This window comes from Callorhinus ursinus, unplaced genomic scaffold, assembly GCF_003265705.2.
Source record: "Callorhinus ursinus isolate GAN/ISIS: 27379988/994484 unplaced genomic scaffold, GSC_fseal_2.0 scaffold4, whole genome shotgun sequence".
Taxonomy (NCBI): domain Eukaryota; kingdom Metazoa; phylum Chordata; class Mammalia; order Carnivora; family Otariidae; genus Callorhinus; species Callorhinus ursinus.
In genome coordinates, this window is record NW_027397066.1 from 45,922,766 (window position 1) to 45,949,161 (window position 26,396).

Below are 26,396 nucleotides of genomic sequence, written 5' to 3' on the forward strand. Positions count from 1 at the left end.
TAAAACCCATGACAACGTTGTAATCAATGGTGAAAGACTGAAAACTTTTGCTCTAAGATCAGGAAGAAGACAAGGATGTTCACTTTTGTCACTTCTATTCAACATAGTACTGGAAGTCCTAGCCAGAACATTCAGGCAAGAAGAAGAAATAAAAGGTTATTGAAATTGGAAGAGAAGAGGTAAGATAATCTCTCTTTGCAAATGACATGATCTTAAATGTAAAAAAAAAAAGTGAGAGTTTCAAAAAAAAAAAAAACCTGTGGAACTAAGGAAGAAATTTAACAGTTATAGGATACAAAATTAACATGCAAAAATCAGTTGTGTTTCTACACATTAACAATGAACAATTCAAAATGGAAATTAAGAAAACAATTCAATTTAAAATACTATCAAAAAGAATAAGATACTTATGAATAAACTTGATCAGGGATGTGAGAGACTTTACATTGAAAACTACAAAACATTGCTGAAAGAAATTAAAAAAGACACAAAATAAATGAAAAGACACCTTGTTTGTTAATTAGAAGATTTATTATTGTTAAAATGTCAGTACTTCGCAAAGTGATCTACAGATGTAACGCAACTGTGCCGAAATCCCAGTGACTTTTTATAGTGATAGAAAAATCCATCCAAGATTTCACATGGAATCTGAAGAGACTCCAAATGGCCAAAACAATCCTGAAAATGAGAAACGAAGTTCTTCTTGATTTCAAAACTTACTAGAAGGCTACAATAATCAAAATGGTATGGTATAAAGACAGGCATATATATACCAGTGGAATAGAATAGGAAGCCCAGAAATAAACTTTGAATATATTGTCAAATTATTTTTGATGAATTCCATGATCATTCAATGGAAAAAAAACAGTTTTTTGAACAAATGATGTTGGGAAAACTAGATATCCACATGCAAAAAAGTGAAGTTGGATCCTCATCTTACACTATATATAAAAATTAACTCAAAGAACAGAAAACCTAAATGTAAGAGCTAAAACTATAAAACTCTTAGAAGAAAGTGTAAGGGAAAACTATTTGTTTAATATGACACCAAAAGCACAAGCAGCAAAGAAAACAGATAAGTTGTACTTTATCAAAATTAAAAACTTTTGTGGATCAAAGGATTCTATTAACAGAATGAAAAGGCAACCCAAAAATGGGTAAAAATATTTTCAAATCATATATGTGATAAAGGATTAATAGTCAAAATATGTAAGAACTCCTTCAACTCTACAATGAAAACAACCAAACAACCCAATTAGAAATGGGCAATGGACTTGAATAGACATTTCTCCAAAGAAAATATTTAAATGTCCAGTAAGCACATGAAAAGTTACTCAGTATCACTAGCTATTAGGAAAGTATAAATTACAACCGCTATCAAATACCACTTCACACCTGTTAGGAGTGCTATTATAAAAAACAAACAAACAAAATAAAAAAACAAAATAACAAGTAGTGAGAGTGTGAGGAGATTGAAACCCTTGTGCATTGCTGGTAGGAATATAAATAGCGCAGTCATTGTGGAAAATGATATATTGGCTACTCAAAACATTAAATCTAGAATTGCCATATGATCCAGAAATTCCACTTCTGAATATATTCCAAAGAACTGAAAGTGAGGACTCAGAAAGTTTTACACCAACATTTACAGTAACATTACTCATAATAGCCAACAAGTAGAAGAAATCCAATGTCCACTGGTGGGTGAATGAATAAACAAAATTTAGTATATACATACAATGGCATATTATTCAGTTTTTTTTTAGAGATTTTATTTATTTATTCATGAAAGACAGAGAGAGAGAGAGAGAAGCAGAGGGAGAAGCAGGCTCCCAAGGAACAGGGAGCCCGATGTGGGACTCGATCCCAGGACCCTGGGATCATGACCTGAGCCGAAGGCAGACACTTAACCATCTGAGCCACCCAGGCGCCCGTATATTATTCAGTCTTAAAAAAATAAGGAAATTCTGACATACTACAACACAGTTGAATTTTGAAGACATAATACTAAGTGAGATAAGCCAGTTACAAAAGGACACATATTGTATGATTCCACTTATACGAGGTACCTAGAGTAGTCAAAGTCATATAGACAAAAAGTAGAATGCCAGTTGTCTATGGGGGATGGGTAGAGGAGAATGGGAAGTTATCGTTTAATTGGTAAGTAATTTCATTTGGGGAAGATTAAAAAGTTCTGGAGGTGGGTGGTGGTGGTGGTTTTATAGCAAATGAACGTACTTAATGCCACTGAACTGTACATGGTAAATTTTAACATGGTTAAAAATGCTTGGCTTGGTAAATTTTATGTTATACATTTTTACCATAATTTTTGAAATGTAGTTTTATAAAGGTATATATTTCTACAGCCTACCCAATCCCTATTAAGTCAGAATATTTGCAGTGAGTTTCTATAATCAATGTTTAGTAAAAGGTCCACCGGTTATTATACAATCAGATTTGGAAATGTCTACTATGGACTATATATGAGATTTCCTCAACTTCTCTTCTACTCTGCATCCATTCTTCAATGTAGCAATGCATCTGGGATAACTTTAAAAAAAATACTAAGAGTAGGGTTAACTGAACTTCTCATGTCATGCTTTATTATGTCTTGATTCAGAATTCAGAATTACATTAACTGTGTTGAAGAAAAATTTAATTACTCAGTGGATCTCGTTTTAATATCCTATCATGTAAAGTATTGGCTGCCTGCGGTTAGCTTTAAAGGACACTCTATTATATCGTTTTTATGGTCTGGAAAAGGTGACAAAAGTATTATCAAAAACTGCATTTATTCAAGTATATCTAACAAATTTATGGTAAAAGTATAGTTTTAAGATAATTTAAGCATCATGGTTTGACAAAAAAAGACTAGACTGGAATTTGGAAGCCTTTTGTGCCACCCCCAATGCTAGCACTATAAGGAGCACAATCTTTGGTAAACCACTCACCTGCATGGTACCCTGAATGTTTATTCATTAAGGATGCTTTGATGTTTTTTGCTTCTGTGGCTCCATTATTTCAAATTTAATTTCCTTCCATTTCATTGTCTTTAAGTTAACCTCACTACAACTGTGGCTACCTATCAATCTCACTACAAGCTTATCCCACTGAGCTTTGTGGAACTTCTGTGAGCAAACTCTGCATCCCCAAACTTTCCCATAACACTTCACTAACCTTAGTTGAAATCATTTTGGGGGGGGCAAGTAACATCATCTCACCATAAAGTCTCCATTCAAGATTGCTCCTTCTCTCACTTGTGCTTGTTTGTGGTGATTCCTGTAGTAAGTGCTCAATATGTTTATATGATAATACAGACAGTCACCACAGGCGGATGGCTCATGAGCCAAGGATGACCTGAAGATCATCATGTTTTCTGATCTTCAGGTCGTTTGCTTCCCAAGTAATGGAAAACACCGTGTTTTCATTTGAATTACTTTCCAATATCTAAAAGTGTGGGAATTTTCCATTAAAAATAAGAATTTCCAGCTTCTTTGAAATTGGAACACTGGTAAAAGAGCACCCATATTCCTATGTGGCAACTGGTACATCAGACAGTAGTAGCTATCCTCCTGAAGGAAGCTTATATTATCCACTTCGCTAAAGTTTGCACTATGCCCTGTTCCTTCTTTGTGTCTAAGGTGGAAGTCAGTTCTGATTTACCATCTTATACTTTTCTCTTCTTCATTGATGTACATTTACTTCCAGGCCCTATAGGCATTTGAGTTTCAAACTTGTCCCAAACACCGTTACTCAGTACCACTATTACTCTAGGAAATTGTCATGTATACTATCCATGTCATAGCCTCATCACCCCACTCTTATCTACTATAATATCCAAAATATTTATATATATTTATTGATATGTTCTATATTCTTTTTTTCTAAGCTAGCTTTTCCTAAACTGTTCTGCAGATAATTTAAGTATGAACAGATGTTCCTCTAGAGTAGAGGAATATAATTATACTTGGAAAAGAATGAGGCTAAGCAAAATTGAATGGGTCTTTGAATGGGGCTTTAAATGCTACTCTGCATTATGGATATCCTAGAAAGAGAAGCAGTCTACAGAATTCCCTAACTTGTTCAACCATAAAAAACAAACAAACAACCAAAAACCTCTGGTATCATTCCTCATGGATTCTTATCAGTTGGGACAGGCTTTGAGGTCATCTCATCCAATTCCTTATTTTACAGATGAGGAGCCTGAATTCTGGGAAGGATAATGGATGTCTTGCCATGCTTTTGCTTGTGCCTTAACTTCATTTATTTATGATCCAGCCTCATGCTCTTCAACTACACAAACTCCCTGTTCTTCACCTCCCACTTTTTTCAGTTTATCAGCCTCTTTATCAAGTGAAAGTTTACTGCACTTGCTATCTTGCTTGGAGAAGGGACAACTATTTTAATAGCATTTTATAGCATTTTAATAGCATTTTTAATCACTCATTTGAAGAGTGATTTTTCAGCTAATGTGGTCTGAAGAGGAAGGAGAGGCACTAACACAATCAAAAACACCTGGGGACTCTAGGCAACTTTATAAAATACACATACCATATCCCTGAATCTTCTCATAGACATACTGGCTCCTGAAGGTTCTGGTAGTCTCTTGAGGGGTACATGGCCATAAACATTTTTAATTCCTTGCTTTTATTACCAGACATGACTATTTTGTCTAAAGACACATTTACTAGAAATAGGCAATTCCACTTGATTTTGAAATGAGGAGTTTTGAATAAAATGTTTTCTCCTTATAAAAAACATATTATAGCAGACAGCAGATAGATGGAATTTGGGACTTGATATTCAGTAGAAGAATCAGCATTCCAACCTAGCTTGATTTGTGTGTGACATTAGAATTTATATGAAGCTTCTACATTAAAGTGTTCCTCTTTGGAAATTGGTGTGGTAATTTCACAGTTGTGTTTTAAGGATTACTTCAAAAAGACATATGTAAAATGCTCACTGTGGAGTAGTTCCTTTCTAAATGCTATTCCCTTTCTTCTGCCAGTTAGAATGATTAATGAAATAAGCTACTGTTAGTTTCCTTATGGGAGGAAGAGTTTGAGGATTAGGGCAGTTGTTTCCTGAGAACATATTACACTGCTCTGGAATGAGGTGTTATTTGCCTTGTAAATGATGACTTGTTGCTTTAGCAGTTCTGTAGGGGAGAGGAGGTTTTGCTTTCTCTCAGCAGTCCATATCAATCCCCATACCTGAGTGACAGAATGCTGTGGTACATAAATACTGCAGAGTGGATGTTGCTCTATTATTTACTTCTTCTGAAGAGAAACGTTGATCAAATTCAGCATATCTGTACTGGTGATTTATTATTCCATTTTATTCTCTTACAAGAGGATTAATGATTGAGGTAAAACCCATTCAACTGTTGGAGAAATAAATATATATGCTACTTGGTTATCTTATTACACCAAAAGAATTTTAAGTCTTTAATGTTACATTGGGTTTAGGATAGCTTTGAGCAAGAAGTTTCAAATTTCCCCAAGAGTTTTGACTGAAGGGGTCTTTTCTATTGAGTTCCTTTGTAATTAAGGTATAATGTCCCGAGCTCTAAAATTTACTATTGTTGTTTAAAGCTTATAAATAAGTCATATTAATGGAAGTGATTTTAGGTGTAGACACTCTGGAACACTGATATTCTGAAAAGAAAGAATTCTTCGTACATGATGAAATAGAAGGAGGACTAGAGAAGTCTCACTTTACCTGTGCCTTGAGAGATCACCTAGGGGAAACCAAAGTCTACAGTGGAAGAGTGAAGCAGATGCCTCCCATCCTTTAGGTTTTACCTTTCTCTCAGCAGTCAGTGGGTCTATAATTCATCTTGTTACTTTAGACATGGTACCTAATGCATCTGGGGATTGGATACTAAATACTGATCAAAGCTGCCCTACTTATTGCTGCCCCTCTATCTATTCCTTAGTCTCACAGTTGTTTGCATGCTCCATTTCCTACCAAATCTATCAACCACTTTCTGCTTTCTCTTCTTTCTTTGTCTATTCCAAACTTAATGACTAATCTTTTGAGTTAAACTCTCACCAAAATCTTTAATTCCCTTGTCCCCTTAGCTTTCATTCTGACCTAGTCAGAAAAATTTCAGTCTTTGGTCAGTGTTGTAATTCTTTTTTGTTTTTGCACCTGAATTTTTGTCAGCTATTGCAAATATTCATGTCCTTTAGCTGGACTCGAGCACTGATCATCTGTCATTTTACATGGACTGGTCAGGGTTTCAGCCATTTTTCTTTTCTTTTCTTTTCTTTTTTTGATTTTTATTGTTATGTTAATCACCATGCATTACATCATTAGTTTTTGATGTAGTGTTACATGATTCATTGTTTGTGTATATGCTCCATGTAATAATCTTCCATTCAATGCAACTGGAATTCCTTAGAAATGTTAGCTGGGTTTAACACATATAGCAAAGAAGACTTACCATACTGCTGAGGGGCAAAAACCAATTCAAGCCCTATGGGCATTTTTATAAAGCATAGAAGAACATTTAAAAAGAGATAAAAAGGTATAAAACGAGTAAAATAAAATGCTTTTTATTTTTTTATTATTTATTTATTTATTTATTTTTAAAGATTTATTTATCTGACAGAGAGAGAGACAGTGAGAGAGGGAACACAAGCAGGGGGAGTGGGAGAGGCAGAAGCAGGCTTCCCGCTGAGCAGGGAGCCCGATGCAGGCCTTGATCCCAGGACCCTGGGATCATGACCTGAGCCGAAGGTAGACTCTTGATGAGTGAGGCACCCAGGTGCCCCTAAAATGCTTTCTAAAAATGTCTTCAACTGTGGTCTTTCTTTACTTTTCCATATTTTCCTCCATCTCCACAAATAGCATATCCATCTTCACTTCCTTCCTTAATTTCAGGTCCTGAGACTTGAGATCTTTATCTTCTTAAATCTTGAAATTTTGGGGCTAAAAACAAAATATTTTCTCTGTCTCATGTATCTTTCCTGTCCAATCACTCTTGGCTCCTCTTTGTCTAGAAACATATTCAAGTATTTTCTATTCCTCAAAAGAGCCCTGCTTATATCATCTGTCTCTTTTAGGTTACCATCTAACTCTGCTTTTACATGTATCACCCAAACTTCTTGAAAAAAATGGTTACCACTCCTTTCTATTTTTTATTATTTTCTTCATTCTCCAATCCATTATAATTTGGCTTTTGTTCTTAGCACACTACCAAAATTACTTTTGCCAAAACCACCGATAATTTACTAACACTCAAGTCCAAAGGACAGCTGTAATATTTGAGACCCTTAATCACAATATCATATTAATGAAACAAACATTTACTAGCATTGTATGATATGTCTTGATTATACTATGCATTTTATACTTATCTCATTCTATCCCCTTAGAGACTCTATGAGAGAGTTACTATTATTATCCTCATTTTACTGACAAGGAAGTTAGGAGTCAGAGGTTAGGTAAATTGCTTGGTTACAATGTTACTAAGTGGCAAAGCCAGAGCTGAAGGTGGATCTCCTTAAAGTTCTGCATTCCCTTATCTTTTGGTATCTTACACTCTCTTTTTTTTCCATTGACCCCTTTGGCTGTACCATATCTGTTTTCTTGGCAGATTCCCCTCTTTCATTCAACCCTTTAAACATTGGTTCTTGATCCTTTTTGCACAACAGAATAAAGTGAAGATATTTTTAAGACTACAGATGTTATGGACCCAAAGATGGAATTCCAAAGATGGAATCAGGAGACCTATGGTTGGGATAGTATGTATACCTAGAACTGTGCATTTTAAACTCCCACACTGATTTAAAAACTAGATGATCTCTTAGTGATCTCATCTAGTCTCAAAGTTATGCCCAACACCTACAAAGTGATAATCCCAAATATATTCCCTGGTAATTGTCTCCTCTTTTTTCCCTTTCCTCAATCACTGGTCTCCAATATCTTTCTATCTGCTGAACAGTTTAATCTATATGTCCTGCAGGAAACTCATCATTTTCCCCCTGAAGCCCTTGGATAAATCAGGACATATGGGCACTCTTTCTCTAACCGCCTCAATGATTTCCTTTACCTGCAAGATAATGTTTGAGGCTCTTAACATGGCATGCAAAGCCCATGATAATCTGTCCTCTGCTTACCCTCTAGCTTTTTTTGCCCATAGTTTCTAACCCAGAATTTATTTTTCATCTTTGTGGAGCACTTGTAACTCCTATGCATACATGCTGGGTCCTGCCTCTTATCTTTATGCTATTGCCTGTTTAGAATGCTTTTTTAACTTGTCTTACTCCTTTTAGAGTAGTACAAGTACCACCTCTTCCTGGAGTTCTCTATTAACCCTCTTTTCTATTAGCTACATGTTTTGGTTAAATGTGTCTTCTCTCCATAACATACTGTGTATACTAACTGCTGCACCTCTGCTGCTGTTGCATTGAACGGAAGTAATGGTATGTTTCCTACCACTTGTTGCATGCTGGTTAGTACCAACCCTGAGTGGCCCTGACCATTGCCTGGTGGTTTGCTGATTTCTCTCTTAGGGGTTAGATGTTGATTTTAGTCAGGTTCCCAAAGTTGATTGGGCAACACTCTGCCTTACTGCTCCTCTGGACCATGCAACTGAATTCCCAATAGACTTGACCACACTGCAATTATGACAAGCTTAAATTCTGACGAAGAAGACTAATAAAATTTCGAATGGGAGATGATAAAATGCCATACCAGAAGTATATAGGAGTGTTAAGGGAACACAGAGAAATAACCCTTTGCCTTTGCTACTGAGAAGGTATCAAGGCTGTATTCCTAGATTTATTGAATTTGAAGTTGGGTCTAATTTCATAAATTTAGATACTTTAAGTTTCTGGAAAATTTGAATCATGCCAGAGGTGCTATATTTTCTTAAAAAATGAATTGATTGTTGTATAGTCATTTTTCTTAAAACCATGATTATTTCTTTTTCTTTTTTATTATTTTTTATTTAAATTCAATTAGCCAATGTATAGCCCATCATTAGTTTTTTATATAATGTTCAACGATTCATTAGTTGTGTATAACAGCCAGTGCTCATCACATCACATGCCCTCCTTAATGCCCATCACCCAGTTACCCCATCCCCTCACCCACCTCCCTTTCCACAGCCCCCAATTTGTTTCCCAGATTCAAGAGTCTCATATGGTTTGTCTCAAGAATAAACACTGTTAAAATTTCTATGCTGCCCAGAGCAATCTACATATTCAATGCAATCCCTATCAAAATACCATTGACATTTTTCACAGAGCTGGAACAAACAATACTAAAATTTGTATGGAACGAGAAAAGACCCCAAATTGCCAGAGGAATGTTGAAAAAGAAAACCAAAGCTGGGGGCATCACGATGCCTGACTTCAAGCTATATTACAAAGCTGTGATTGTTAAGGCAGTATGGTATTGGCATGAAAACAGACAGAGAAATCAATGGAACAGAATAGAGAGCCCAGAAATGGACCCTCAACTCAATGTCAACTAATCTTTGGGAAAGAATATCCAATAGAAAAAATATAGTGTCTTCAATAAATGGTGCTGGGAAAATGGGACACTCACATGCAGAAGAATGAAACTGGACCATTCTCTCAACACCATACACAAAGATAAACTCAAAATGGATGAAAGACCTAAATGTGAGACAGGAATCCAACAAAATCCTAGAGGAGAACACAGGCAGCAACCTCTTTGACCTTGGACACAGCAACTTCTTGCAAGACACATCTCTAAAGGCAAGAGAAACAAAAGCAAAAATGAACTATTTCTTTTTCTTAAAACTATGACTATTTCTTTATCATTCATCTGTAGTTTCAAAGAATGCTTAATGTAGTCTATGCACAGTTGCCATCATGGAATAACTCCGGGGTCCTCATCATTATTTTATTCCAATGCATTTGGTCTTGTTGACCACTCCCATTTCCATAGTGCAAATGTCTCCATGCTGCATGCTAAATGAATAGCATCCTTTGAATTTGGGTAATATAGTATCCTGGTTGAAAATAACCAATAAATATATTTGTAGAGCATTGGATATAGAGCCAATCCTGGGCTAGGTCCCCTATGTCTTTGGAGCTACAAAAACAAGTATTATATATGCTTTCTTGAATCGGGTATTTGTAGGTAAAGTTATAGAAACAAAATTTACAATATGTTTTTTAAAAAGGGTAATGCACCATATTATATAAATAGATACTACATTGTTAGGCATGATGGAAATTGCTAGAAAGCAGAAGTCAATGTAAACTAAAATATTCAAATATTCTGTTAAATCTTTTGAAAACAGAGTAGGGTGTAGATCATCACGGAAAGGAGATGAGTAATGCAGTACAAATTAAGGCCATAGCACATGAAATTGTACAAACAATACCAAAACATGGAGACAAGTTCAGAAAATCTCTCAAAATGTATTTGTTTGTGGTCAGCAGAGGATGCTGAAAAATGGTCTCTCACTAACCAAGGCTAATGAGATCAGTGTTTTGTTCACTTGTTTATTCTTCTTACCATTTAATATCTTACGGTGTCATAAATAGCATCCAGGTTTTGATAAGAACCATCACCTGTGGGCATCAAGGCAAACCAAGTAAACATTTATAAGGAGCAGTTAGTTCCTTTCTTCCTGGCTTTGATTTTATTTACTCAATTAATTATTTAATCTTAACAAGGAACATAGCCTCCCTGTGCTCTCTTTATCCCTTTGAAGTAATCAGCAGTGAAGGGAGGCAATGCAGTAAATGGATTCTGTATGGAGAGATAAGAGAATTGTGGATAACTGTTGTTTTAAGTACCATGACTATAACAACAGCATCTTGGTAATATTAATAAAAAGGTAATTTATACTGAGCACATCTTACGAAAGGTTATTATATAAAGAATGATAACTGGTTGTTCTCCATCACAAGTAGGCAAAGAAAAAGATGATTAGGATTTAAATATTAGTAGACTATAGTATTGAAAGAGATAGTAATATTTTCCCAGTAAGACTTTAACATAAATAAGAATGGTTATTCATCTGTCAAGAACATTTTAAGTTGAAGTCTATATGTGGCTAGGGGGATAGATTCAGAATTATCTTATAAAAATATTATCAGTATTTCTTTTCGTAACTTGGAATCCTAGAGAATTGATTCCTAGAATAGTAGTTAATGTGTTTAGATAGCGCTTTACATCATTATTTTGTTTTCTTTTTGAGATGGATGCTTGACTCCGCATATTCCAGTGGAGTAAATATACCTGCAGTTATTACAGGACCTGCTCAATGCCACACAGCTAATTAACGATAGTGGAGTGGGAGCTCAAAACTAGGTCTCAGACACCAAAGTCAATGCCTAAATTGTAGCTTTGCTATGAAGAGCCCTTGAAATATATTCTATAATGACCCTCAAGTTATAGATAAAGAAAGTGAAGCCAAGATAGCAAAAATTACAAAAATTTAAAAGGAACAGAATTTGAATCTCATGTCTTCCACACAAGTGTGCTTTACACTAACTATAATTCTACTTATCTTTCCTCTATATACAGAGCGGAATATGAATGAGTGCTTATGCATGCATGTTCTCCTTGCACACAATTAACAGCGGGGACACAAAACTCTCCTCTTTTCCACTGCTTTTTGTCCTTTAGTAACAGGACAAAATATGAATGTAAAAGAGTTCATAATGCTGTCCTCATCTCCTGTCTTCTAAAGATAGAGTACTCATCATGCTGATAGTCTTCCAGGCTTTTGCTGGTAAGTGTTAATATCTGATATTAGCGCTGATAGAGGTCAGAGGAAACCTGGAAGAAACCATCAAGAGGGTTAACTAACATTTCTATTAGAAAAGACATACAGTGCTTTGTGGAAGGAGGCTGGAGGAATGCGTGGTTGGGTGAAATAGTAGAGAGTGGAGTAGGAGAGTAGAAATGGAGAAAGGATAAATGTTTTGTAAGCAACTGCTATGACAAGAGGAACTCTCAAAAGAAAGCTGTCTACAAAAGATTTTAAGGACATTTTGCTGTGTTTGTGTGGTTTAATTTCTCACCTTTCTTCTTAAGCCCCTATCACCTTTACAAGAGAATTCAGTAAAATCCTGCATTGCTCTTCAATGCTTTTAAAATCAGAAATACATTTTTGAGGTAATGAGGGTAATACTTCAATGATCATTTTATGTGAACAGGAAGCTCAATTCTTTTGGCTTACTTATATTTACATCTTTAAACCCCGGACCTCATGCCAAATGTTAAATTTTTATTATAATAAAATACTAATTAATTTTATAATCTTTTATGTATGCTTAAATGTATGTATGTATATATTACTTTGGAAATTGAAGGGCCCATTGCTTTTAGCTAGAAAAGTGTATTATGGTTTCTTTCTCAATATCTTTCCTATTCTAGTTTGTCTCCCTGTACTATACCCTGTCTGTTAAATTTCTGGCTTTATCACTTCATGCTTAAAAGCTAACTTCAAAATAAAATCCATACTCCTCTTTTGGCATATAAAACCATCATTATGTAGATGCAACCTAATCAGTCATCTCTGCCTCTAGAGGGCATGGGTCAAGTGTGCTGGACATAGGATGCATTGTACTGCTTAAAAGTCCCTAAGCAGCTGCTATTCCTTCTTGTCAGTGACCTTTGCATGTATCATTTTAATATATTTTTTCTGTTTGCTTTTTATTTTTCATCTGATGATTATAACCTTCAAAATGCAGCTCTAATTCCATTTGTGTGTCTTCTCTGTATCCCCAAGAAACATGGAAAGCTACTGCCTTATTTGTGTAGTTTGAGGACTTAGACCCTCCCTTTGTTATGACACATACCACAGTATTGTGTAGTGACTGTCTTCATACCTATCTGCTGTTGGATTTGGGGATAGAGACCATGTCTTTTTCACATTTGTTTGCTTACTACAGCACATGGCTTATAGTAGGCACTAATTAAAATTTTGCTGAGTTAAATTGGATTTGACTTTAGAGGGTCAAAAAAACTTCTTAAACTTCTTAAACAAATTACCTGGTATTTCCAGCCAGAGCATTTCAGGGAAAAAAAGAAACACCATGTATCATAATTCTTCTAGGGGCATATTCCTCCATTCCTTCATTTATGCAAATATGATTGATGGACTCCTCACTGGAGGTAGAATTCTTCTAAGACTAGTCCTTTGTCATCTATTGGAGAAGGTGGTCTACAGAAGTCTTGTTTACAAAGAGCCAAGTTTTCTGAGATTTTGTGTTGTAATATATTTTGAGAAGTAGGCTACCACCAAATGGTGGTAAAGGTTAAGCAAAGGAAGCAGGAAGTCCCCAGGTTACAGGGTGCTGAGTACTACATGGGTGATGGAGAAAATGGATGGGCAGCACCAACATCTGTAGGACCACTACTGATTTCTAAATGATAACTAATTTAGATTCTAGAATTCTTGCTATGTGGTCAACAGGTGAGATGGCCTAGAATCATTCCATTCATCTCAACCCCTACCATCTAAAATCTTTAAAGAAGTGAAGACTGTTGGGTGCCTGGGTGGCTCAGATGGTTAAGTGTCTGCCTTTGGCTCGGGTCATGATCCCAGGGTCCTGGGATCGAGTCCCGCATCGGGCTCCCTGCTCCTTCGGAGCCTGCTTCTCCCTCTGCCTCTCTCTCTCTCTCTCTCTGTCTCTCATGAATAAATAATCTAAAAAAATAAAAATAAAATTAAAGAAGTGAAGACTGTTAATATGATCAATCAAATGGGGGAGAAATAGGGCAATTTGTGTAGTGTGTTAGGAAGAGAAAATGGTCGGGGGCCCTGGGTGGCTCAGTCAGTTAAGCATCTGCCTTCAGCTCAGGTCATGATCCCAGGGTCCTGGGATCAAGCCCTGTGTCAGGCTCCCTGCTCAGCAGGGGAGTCTGTTTCTCTCCCTCTCCCTCTGCCCCTGCTCGCTCATGTGCTCTCTCTCTTTCTCACTCTCTCTATCAAATAAATAAATAAAATCTTTAAAAAAAATCCTTAAAAAAATGGAAGAGAAAGTGGGGTAGGGGTTGTTATCACATGTGTATAATGCCTTCTTTGTGCCTAGTTTGTAAAAGTTTTAGATCCATTCTCCAGAATCCCCTCTCCCTGGGGCTTCCCCTTTACAACTGGATCTCCAGAGATGTTTTCCAAGGTCCTCTTATAATTTAGTTCCAGAAAATGGACTCTTTTGAGGCATTTTAAGAACCATTTACATTCAGGGACCAGAAAACGAGAAATGTGTCTTATCTCCACTGCTGACCTATTAATTTTCGAAGTCCAAAGTTAGAAAGCAGTAAGAAGTAGTAACATACTTTTTGCATTCTCTTCAATATTATCTCCACCAGAACATTACATATTTCTATAGGTAACCAAATACCTATTTGTGATATAAAAGATACTGCAGCATGGACCTGACAACTGTTATGAAAGAACAAACAGCCACTGAAGAGTCATTTGCTCAGGAAGATTTTACTTTGCTCTTGTCAGTCCCTCATCCAATGTCTTATGCTCTGGAAGTTGTCCTCATTGCTTAGAGGAATTATTTGTTGCAAATGTGCTACAAGCTGATAAAATTCAATCTTGGAGTCTTTTATTTTCTATGTTTGATATTTCATTAGGAAGTACAGTGGCTTTTTTTTCCCTCTTTTTATTTTTACTTTGGCCTCTGATGGTGATAGCAGGTATCTCTCTTTCAATTTAAGTATAATTGAGCTTGAGATTAGCTGCTTACAGATGCTCGTAAACTTTGCCATGTGTTGCCTAAGAACAAATTCTAACTTCAGTTTGAATAGCACCTTTCACATCAGTGCCTAAAATTGCTTCACAGTAATACATCATCAATATTTCACAACATGGCATCACTGAGCAGCATATTCAATGATTTAGCCATCACTTCAAATAATCTAGAGAAGAAACAACCAGAGGAAAGCAGATCTTTTTTACTGTACAGATAAAAGATACAGGTTTAATATTTCCAAGTATTTTATGCTTAAACCATGTTTAGAAGAACAATCTAGTAGAAAAGTGCAAAACTGTACCAGAGGCAAAAAAAGAAAAAAAAATCTGTTCCAGAGGCACCATTCATATTTGCATCAGTAAATTCAAATCAAACAAATATACAAACAAGTGTATGTTGTATACATAAGTATTTACCTGATATTTCATTTGACACTCCAGCTTTGAATAAAATCTATGAAAACATTTTTTAAAAAATAATAACATAATAAAAAATAGTAAAAAAATAAAATTAGGAGTAAAATTGTTATTTAATTTGAAAAATTAATACATTAATTAATTTGAAAATTAATGATGAAAAGTTCTAATTACTACCTGGGAATGTAAAAGCTAGGAACAAGAAAAGTCAGGCTGTTTTTCTTTCTCCTCCTCACCATATCCAGTGTTCATCTCAATGCCTCTGGAATCCATATTGTTTCTTCCCATCCTATTGCCATATCCATAGTCCAGGTACTCCTTTTTCACTTGGATTACCTCAGCACTTATCTGCCGGGTTTCTCAAATCTAGTTTTGCCTGAGTATCCTACCTTACTACCCTATATATTCCTCACAGTAAGGGCCACAATGAATTTTCTATCACTTAAATGGACAATGTATCTCTCTTCAGTTAAAAATACCTTCCAGTTACTCTTCATGGATTTCAGGATGTTTAAAATCCTTAGCATGGTACACAAGGCCTTTTATGAATTGACCTCTGCCTGCATTTCCACCCAAATATCCTTTTGTTTACAAAATGAGATCCCACATTGCCCAACCCATTGAACTCTTTGTAGTTCCCTCTCTGTTATATCTGGACTTTTGAATGCATTGAACCTCTTACCAAAAAGATATAATATTCTGCTTAGTCAGTTTTCTCCCTCACTAGGGCAAGACCTGTTGCATTCAGCCCTTGGTGCCTGATACTTTATAAACAATACCTGATTTCTGAATTGAATATAACTTAATATGAAGCAATAAAACTTCTATACCACTCATATCTTTTGTTTATTGAACAAAGCTAGACATAGGGTACAATATCAAAATTTTTAATTCTTAATATTTTACAGAAGTTAGGAATCTCTTCTAGAATCTGTTGAAAGCTATAGATTCTCTTAGCTTGAGAAAAGCACAGATGCTCTTACATGCACAGTTTTTTATATAGCTTCAGAAAGTTCATCATAATCTTGAATTCAATTTAGGGATTTTCAGCTAAAACTCCCTGCCTGCTCTAAGGCATTCTCATGTTGGTAAACATACTATTGGAGAATTTGTTCATTTGGGTTGACTTGCTCTGTCTCATCACAATTTAGAGAATTGTGGAATCTCAGGTTTGGAAAACCTTCCAATTATTATTTAGCCCAATTTCATACCTCATATATGAATTACCTCTATAATGTTTATGCCACATGCTTTCCTCCTTTCGTGATAAATTATATTGTTCAATTAGAGTGAAATCACAATCTCCTAAACACATCTACTTTGAAAGATCCTGACTGTTTAAGAATTATCTGAGACTTCTGGTTTGAACTCAGACATAATAAGAGCTTGGAAGCCATCACTTTCATCTTTAAAATAAGAAAAAGCTAGACAAACTAAAAATCATTCATTTCTTTTGGACCCATCAGAGAACTGAGATAAAAGAGCCAACTATCTCCTTTAAGTCTGGAGAGATAGGAGCATCCAGAATCATAGCTGAGATCTGCTTACCTGGAACAGAAGTCACTGGAAGCACAAACTGGTAAGAACAATGAAATACTAATTCTGATGAATTTCTGGAGACTGGGTGTAGGCTAGCATGAAGAGTGAGGAACAACTGGGGACCTTTGTCCTGAGGGGGTTCCCCACACTATTTAGACTTTTATTTCCAGAAATTCTACAAGGTTCCCATGATAGAGCTTGGAGGAGAATTGCTTTGTAGCTCCCGCAGGAAGAGAAGAGTAATCACTGTGAATGGACCCAGAGCTTTCTCCATAACAAAGGCTTACTCTCTAGGGAAAAATACTTCACCAGATTTGTATCCTATTTGGGAACAGACATTGTTTCCACTTTAGGACCATCAAACCTTACTGTCTCACCAAAATATATGTGGGAAAACAGAGTCAAAACGATGTTGGGGCAACAAGGAAATAGACTGAACAGTAAGGCAGGAAAGAGTTGGAGGGGGAGCTACAATTGGAGAAACAATTCTGTTAAGTCACAGCTTAGAGACATTGGCCAGCCAAGAGACAGAGATTGAATCAGAAAATCATGTAATGTTTCACCTACTCACACCTTATCACCGTACAAACATGGCTTCAGTATAGCAACAGGGGATTACAACTCAAAAAGTTGTAAAATATAGGCTCTCTCTCTGAAGATGAATATTTGGGAAGTCTCAACATCAAGAGGGAGGACAAAAATAAAGGTAATAGAAGAAACCGAAGCCTTGACTGTCTATAGCTATGGCAAACATTATACACAGCCCAGCTTCTAGCCAAATTAGAATAAATACACTAAAGTCCCATTTATCTCAGTTTCCACTACCTGATACAACATATTTGACTTTCAACAATTTATTTCAACAAATTATTATGAGTTGTGTCAAAAGGGAAGAGGAAATATAATCTGAAGAGAGGAAGAACGAAATTTAGATATGACAGAGATGTTGGAATTAACAGACAAGAAATTGAAATTAACAATGATTAATATGTTATGGAATCTAGTTGAAAAAGCAGACACTATGCAAGGACAAAATGAGTAATGTAAGCAGAAAGAGAGAAAAATCCTAGGAAGGAATTAAAAGAAAATGCTAGAAATTAAATACACTATAACAAAAATGAAGAATACTTTTAATGAACTCATCAGTAGATTTGACATAGTTGAACGAAGATTCAGTGAGCTTGAAAATAGGTCAATAAAAACTTTCCAAACTAAATGGAAAAAGAAGAACAACAATAACAAAAAAAAATACCAAAACAGAACATCCAAGAATTATGGGACATAATTTAAAAAGTTTAAAAATTATAACATATACAAAATTAGAATTCCAAATGAGAAGAAAGAGAATGAGGCAGAATAAATATTTGATTTTTAATTTTATTTTTAAAATAATTTTTAAATAATTTTTAAAATTTTAAATTATATTTAAAAAATTTTAAATAATTTTAAATATTTTAAAATTAAATAAAATATTTAATTTTAATTATTAAATGGCTGAGAAATTTCCAAATTAATGACAGACACCAAACAACAGATCCCAGGAAGCTCAGAGAATATCAAACTGATAAAGTAGAAAAAATAGAAAAAAAATAAAAACAAAAAATGACCAAAAAACCCACAAAAAAACTCCACAGGCTTGGCATATCATATATTCAAACTGCAGAAAGCCAAAGAGAAAGAGAATATTTTGAAAGAATCTAAAGGGGACAACAAAACCACCTTGCTTGTGGAGGAATAAGGGAACAAAGATAGGAATTAAAGTATTTTGTTTTTAAAGTGAAACATAGTTTTGCCATATGACCCAGCAATCACACTCCCAAGATACTTACCCAAATGATTTGAAACCCTATGTCTGCAGAAAAACCTGCATGCAGACGGTAACAGCATCATTATTCTTAATTGCCAAAAATGTGAAGCAACCAAGGTTTTCTTCGGTAGTGAATGGATAAACACACTGTGGTATATCTGTACAATGGAATATTATTTAATGATAAAAAGGAATGAGCTATCAAGCACACAAAGACATAGACAAATCCTTAATTCATATTGCTAAGTGAAAGAATCCAATCTGGAAAGGCTACATACTGTATGATTCCAATTTATGTATTTTGTAAAAGGAAAACTGTTGAGATGGTAAACAGATCTATGTTTGACAGTGTTTTGGGGAGAAGTTGAATAGGAGAATCAAGGGAATGTTTAAGATGTGAAAGTATTCTGTATGGTATTTTAATGATAGAAACATAACACTGTGAATTTGTCAAAACCTATACAGTTTTACAGGTCAAAGGATGAACTTTAATGTATGAAAAATTGTTTAGAGTATTTAGGCAGTCAAGGAATCTCACTATATAATATATAATGTGAAAAAGGAATCTATCTGTAGCACAAATGTATAAAACAGTTCACTGAAGGTAGTAGAAAGAATGGTGCTGATCTATGCAACTTTGGAAAGGAGTGAAGTTGAAAAACTAGAGGCAATGTCTTCCAGTTGATAAAATTGTTCCCCATGGGCATATAGGTTAAGAATTTTAAAGTTAAGGAAGGGGATAGTAGATGGGGGAGCCAGTTATCCACTGTTGGAGTGGAAGTTTACAAATAAGCAAATAGAGGAGGCTAGAATGATCCATGTGGGAGTGGATTAGAGTTTGGGACATTAGTATGAACTGAAGTTTTGGCTTAATATAGGTAGATATGTGTTTATATATGAGTTGGTACACCATATATATTTCCTTATTCTTTCAGCTGAGAGGCACTAGAAACAATGATACTCCAGTAACAATGAACACATATAGCACCTAGAACTTGGTTTCTAGTATCATTCTCCAGTGTAGTGCCAGAAAGTGTAGTGCCACACACACACACACACACACACACACACACACACACACACACGCACACCAGTGGAGTATGTCAGAGGGATATAGGGGCCAACTGAAAGAGCTCCATTCTAATTGCTAAAGTTGAAACAATTTGAATATCAAAATAAATAAATATTGGATTATAATCCAAAGTATAAAATAAATATCCATGACTCTATACGATATAAATGACTAAATAAAAATAATTAAAAGTAAATAAATAATAAATAAATAAATAATAAAAGAGCATAGACAAATCTGCCATGTAGAATTCCAAATAATTGTATGTACATAATTTGCCCTTGAGGAGGTGGAGCATAACTCCCCAGTCTTTAAGTGTGGGCTGCACACAGTGACTCCCTTTCAAAGAGTACAATATGGAAAGGGAAGGAAAATTAATTCTGCAGTGGAGAAACCTAACAAACACTACCTCAGCCAGAGGCAGGTGATCAAGGTTAGGGTGATCAGCAGGGACAAGTCATATTGATAGTCTATACCCTTGGTATGATGTGATGAGAATGACACTTTACCTATGTGATCTTCCTCTCCAAACCCATAACCCCACATCTAATCATGAGGAAAACATCAGACAAATCCCAATTGAGGCACATTCTATATAATACCTGACCAGTACTCCTCAAAATATCAAGGTTATCAAAAACAAAGAATATCTGAGAAACTGTCACATTCAAAAGGAACCTAAAGAGATTTGACAAATAAATGTAATGTGATTTGCTGGATGAAAACCTGGAACAGAAAAAGGATATTAGGTAAAAACTAAGGAAATATGAAAGAAATATGGGCTTTAAAAAATAATAGTTTATAAATGTTCATTAATGATGACAAATAAACTGTACAAATGGGAGATGTTAAAGATAAGGGAAACTTGGTGTGGGGTATATGTGAGCTTTCTGTACTATTTTTGTAACTTTTCCACAATTAAAACTATTCTAAATAAGACATTTAAAAAAATTCATGTGGTAGAGTCCAACATATGGATATTATTTTATATAGTTGAGTTCACTAACAAGTCATTCTTTGCTAGTTAAAAATTAAATCCAGAGTAAGCAGTTTTTCTCACTGCCCTTTTCAGTCTGTTGAGAAATGAACTTGGCTGAAAGATAAATAATGCTCTTTTTTTTTCTTTTGTTTATTGGATGATCAGCTTTTAGCAGAATTAGAATTAGATGTCTGAGTACTTGCCTATCCTTTTATATATCCTGAATTGGTGCCAGTTTTGTATTTTTATATTAAAAACAATCTGTGGATCTACATTCTCTATAATGTTAGGTAATTTATTGCCTGTTCTCACAATACCACAATTTTATACTTATGTACTTGATCATTTCAGGCAGTTATTTTTCGTTTCATTTCTCCCAGGATTTGGCTCCTATTACTATTATGTTATTTACCAAAGTGTGTTATATCCATATGTTTTTCTATCACATTTAATTATGAAATGCCTGAAGGTATTTTTTTTCAGTTAGCAACTATAATAAAATTCCAATATTCAGTGACATACAATAATAAGCATTTATTTATTCCTGAAACTGTGAGTTTGTCTAGAGGTCAATTGATCTAATCTGAATTTAGCTGGGGTACTTCTTAATGTCTCTTTCTTTCTCCCCCTGAGATTAGAAAACTAGTCCAGATATACTTTTCTCATTGTGTTGACCAGAGATGAAGAGAGCAAGTGGAGACAGGAAAGGTCTCTTGACAACTAGGTTTGAAACTAACACACCGTCCACTTTGCCTATCTTTTTTCCATTGGCTGAATCAAAGCATATGGCCATTTCCAAAGTCAAGAGCCAAGGAAGTATTCTCCATCCACAGTGGGAGAACACTCTTTTCAAAGGATGGGGCACCTGGGGGGCTCAGTCAGTTGGGCGTCCGACTCGATTTTGGCTCAAGTCATGATCTCAGGGTCATGGGATCAAGCCCTGTGTGGGGCTCTGTGCCCAGTGGGGAGACAACTTGAGATTCTTTCCTACCTCCCACCCCTCCTGCTGCTTGCACTCTCTCAGATAAATAAATAAATTAATTAATTAAAATCTTTAAAAACTTAAAAAAATAAATTTTTTAAAGGATATGGTATCGGAGAGGAGAAAATGAAGACTAGAAATACAACTAACAACTGTATTTTTTATTCACCCTTTTCAATGTTCTGATCTGAGAACATGCCTAGCACATAGCAGGTATTCATTAAATTTTTGTTGAATGCATGGATGAGTGAATGTTTGGCTAAGTAGCAAGACACTTCACTTTCTGAGGTTCATAGGTACAGAGAGATGCACATGTATTTTGCGGGTAAAACTTTCAGTGACTTAGAATCATCCTAACATTGTCATATTATCTTTATGATTCCCAGTCAAAAAGTCTTGGTGGCATCTACAAAATATATTAAATTTCAAGTATTGTGCTTATATTTCATGTATGAGCATATAACCTATAGTCATCTATCCAAAAATTATTTTTTTCTGCTTTATTTTTTGTAATTCCTTTCCTCATAAAGTCTTTGTATAATAAACTTTCATGTTTTCATGGGAAATTTGTAAGTCTTCTCTTCATGCTGCATGACCTCTTTTTAGAAATAATCTTACCATTAATAAGATGTCAATGAGTGGAATTGTTACATTGTTTTTTTTTCTTAGAAATGTCTTTTTTTAAGATTTTATTTATTTATTTGAGAGAAAGAATGAGAGAGAGAGAGAGCATGAGAGGGGAGAGGGTCAGAGGGAGAAGCTAAGAAATGGCTTACGTTTTTCTTGTTTTCTTTTGTTTTTCAAATGTTAAGAAGTAACAGCACTGTTTAAATGCTATCTTAAATTTTCTCTGAATTGCATTTTGAGATTTTGACAGAAAACATGTTACAGAAATCCAGCCAATGCTTGGGAATATACTGATACCTCTAGGAGGTGACAAAGATAAGAATGATACTAGTGACCATCAGGTGATGTCTGAGGAAGTACCACTGTTTAGGTTTTAAAATCAGAGAAGACTGAGGGGTAAAAATAACTTTTGTTATTTTTTAATACTTTTGTTAAAGGTAGTGGATACTGTAGTGCATTAATGAGATCCACCTTTAGGATTATAGCCATTATTCCTCCTTTTGGCTGATGGCCCACACAGGCATCCCTTTCCAGGTTGCCTCACCAAACGCTCTCCCTGCCTCCAAAGGAATTTTGCATCCAAGGACTGGTTTATACAGGGTGCAAAGGCCTGGCCTCTGGCTTCAGTATGAGGTGACTGTGAAGGACTGGAGCTCCCTGGAGACCAGCTGAAGCCTCTAAACAACTGCATCACAGTTCAACTCACCTTCTTCTCAGTCCTGCTCCCTTCTCTTCTTTTCAGGCATCGTTCTCCAGACCATTCTTCAATAAACCTCCATCCAGCACTTAAATCTCCATCACGGAGTTGGCTTCCAGGGCACCTGAATAAACCACTACCTGTAAGAATTAATTCCACTCACTTGTAGAGCTGTAGGCAACTCTGTCCCCTGTCTTTCCTTTCTTGTCATGTCACATTTATACTACAAGGTAGTATATATTCTCTGGAGAGTCACTTAATTGAAAAGTTTTTAGCCTGACACATGAAGTGATACTTAGCTTCAAATATTTAACATAAATGATAATTAAACAACTGTTTTCAAATTCCAAACTACATAGGGAGATTTTTCTCAGCCATCTATAATTGCACACAAATGTACAGAATGTGAAAGAAGTAAAGCACTGATATACTAAAAACAAAATATGTAAATCTATGTCTTGACCAACAGGTTTCTGTAAGTCTTAAAAATAGCAATGGCAAAAACAAATGCTTCAGGGAATTTGAATTATTGAGTATGATACCCAGAAAAAGATGATCAATCATGAATTGTGATAATATTTCTAGCTCTGTTTTTTTTTTCTGTTGAATGTCTTATCAATAGTTGCAACATGTTTGCCACAAGAGTGAAAAAGAAATCAGTAGGTTTTCAGAAGAGAAAACAATTCTTTAATTGGACATAAATAATAGTAGGTTATATAAATATACTTTAGTCTGAAATAGCTGAAGAATATATAACATTGTCCTGAGGAATCCATGCACCTTCCAAAGCACCAAAACCCCCTAAAATGAATTTTTAATTTCGCAGAATCTAGTTTAATAAACATTTTTCCTCCATATTAAAATACACATAACTTTTAAATGTTGCTTTGTAAACTTGGGAGGGGAAATCTGTCACCCATGTTAATTATCTTAAAATGAAATTGTGGCTTTATTTGGCACTTGAAAAAAACAGTGCTTTATACAAAGCAGAGGGAAATCAGACTCTATTATACTCGGTGACATTACATGTAATTGAGTATAAAATATAACAGCTGTGAAGAAAAACATGGAAGTTTCTAGTTTAACTGCAGAAACATGACTTATACATATAAGTCATATATACAGTTGCCTAGGCATAGTTTCGTGTGTAGTTGTATGAGCAAGCATGTATGTGTCTCCTTGTGTGAGGTACATGTATATGTGTGTGCTGTTGAACAGTGAGTTAGTCTATACTAGGGCAGCAGAAGGAAGATCCTACATATCTTAGTCTAGGATTTAATATTGATTTCCCTAGAAGGTAGTGAATTAGAGAATGAAAAAATATTACAGTGTGAGTACTATCATCAAGTTATCAAATACATTTATTGAAGGTATTTTTATGTATGTTTTAAATACAAAACACTTCCTTAAGTAGGAAAAGAGCTAGATCCTTCCCATGAGGAATTTATATTCTAACAAAATCATAAGCATCCGGATTTATACCACACTGATTAACTTAATGTTAGCAACACAAACACTTGGGGACTCCTTAATCCAAGCTTCTCTCCCACAGCTACCAGGAAAATATTTGAACAGGACACCTGCATTCTTAACTTGTATTTTTAGAGAATGTCAACATTCACAGGAAAACAAAAAGAATCCCGTCTGCAAGTTGGTTCTAGTCCCCTTATTGATTACATACAACTACTGATAGAATGATTTGATTCTCTTTTTTCCTCCTACCTTTCAGTTCTTTCCCTTTCTTCCTCATTCTCTGTCTCTACCCTATCCCCCCAACTCTGCTTCTCTTTCTGAAATAATTATGTCAATAGAATGTTTTCCCTAACATCTGCAGTCAAGGAGAAATTTTATAAATTACCCACTTAGGGTATGTTGCAATAGGGTATAAAATACATAGACTGTTGAAAATCTGAGCCTGGAATGCACCATTGTAGATCTTCTAGCCATATCTCTGCAAGGATGACAGTGCTGAGACTCGTATGGAGGTCCCCCCCCCGGGCCTCCCTTGCTGTGTGGTTCCACAGTTTGACACCAAGGTTACATCTAGATGACTATGGCTAACTAAACCCTCCTTGCCTCATAGTCTTTTCCTCTAGCATCTGAAACATAACACCCTTCAGTCATCTTTCATCTCCTTTTTTTTTTTTTTTTTTTATGCACATTTCCACACTATTCTGCCCTTTAAGTTCTGAAACTTCCCAGCCCAGCACCTACTTCCATGATAAGCAGCTTTACTAAATCTTCAGCCTCTTCAATGACCATCCAGCCACCTCCTGCCTTAATAAACACTTGTTAATATGCTGATATTGCTGCCATTATTATTATTTGTCACAGAAATACACTTTTTGCCATACCCAATGTAGTTGAATGCCTGAAAGTGAGGTCGACATTCTTCTACCTCTTTATTTCCATTTCCAAAGCACTACCCTTCTACCTCTGGAGGGGAAAGTCTCCCTCCTCTATGGTGAATACTGTATGTCTGTGTCACCACATCTGCTAACTGCAATCACCATCCAACATTATAGTCTGTTCCTTATATCCGATATAGTTTTATGTTTTCTCTCAACCACATAAGTCTAAGTATCAGGGTGATTTCAGTGTTCATGTTGATAATGAATCTAGTTCCTTAGTTCTTTCTGTTCCATGTGATATCCTGAACTCAATGAGATTTCATTCCTATTCTATTGCCAATAACACACACAGTCACTCTGTAACTCTCACTATTATTATTGTCAAAAACACCAAATTCCAATGTCTGACTTTCTGTTTACAGCCTTAATGCTTTCAGGTCTCCCGTACCCTTAACTTCAACTTTATTTATTTTTTTATATCACATAACTACTTCTACTTCCTTGATACCACAATCTTCTCTCAGTCATCTCTCTTTTGGTTTTACTTTTGTTGCTCTCAGGGTATGTTTTATGGTCCCTGATCAGTACCATCAACTATGTTGCATCCCTGCCTCTCTTGCATCCTCCCAGCAAAACTACAATACTGGGTGCATGCTAGCGACTTCCTGGGGCTAAGGGAGTTTGAATAAAACAAATTAGCCCTCAAGATTGATGCAACCACAAAATTCATATTCTCCAACCTCAGATGGTACCTCAGCCTTGCACAATAACCATTTTATTCATGCTTGCTTAATTCTGCTCTGCACAGCACTTGTGCTAACCCTTTACTTGCCCACCATCTCTCAACAGACTTTACTGTCCTACTTCCTAATTCAAAACAATTGAGGCTTCTAAGTATCAGTTGCCTCCTTCTCCTGCCCCAGATTCATTGATATCAGGATGTATCCTCACTCCTTTTTCCTATAATCTCAAAGGAAAAGATGTTAAGCGGCACCAGTTGCTACAACAGGCAACTCTGAAATACCTTAGCCCCGCAATCAAAGCTACATGTTTCTGTTTATTCTACACATAATTGCCAAATCTTCTTTGCTTTGTTTTGATTTTTTGATTCTCATGCATCATTTTCTAAACATAATGGTAGTTGGCTTAAAGACTGCTTTCACTGTTTAGGGAGGCTACAAGGTTGCCCCGTGTTCATTCTGGGACCTACAGCTCCGG

The 26,396-nt window shown here is 35.5% G+C and overlaps 1 long non-coding RNA gene across 3 annotated transcripts in view; it reads left to right on the forward strand.

Annotated features, from left to right (window-relative positions):
• The window catches only part of LOC112836030 (uncharacterized), a 120,815-nt gene that overhangs the window by 62,131 nt on the left and 32,288 nt on the right, over positions 1–26,396 (forward strand). For 2 of the 3 annotated variants that reach the window (XR_012377720.1, XR_012377721.1), the window contains exon 3: positions 16,591–16,703. This is a non-coding gene — a long non-coding RNA (uncharacterized lncRNA). Of the gene's footprint in view, positions 1–16,590; positions 16,704–22,872; positions 22,908–26,396 lie in introns of those variants that run through there. The other variant, XR_003211365.2, reaches the window with a different exon arrangement.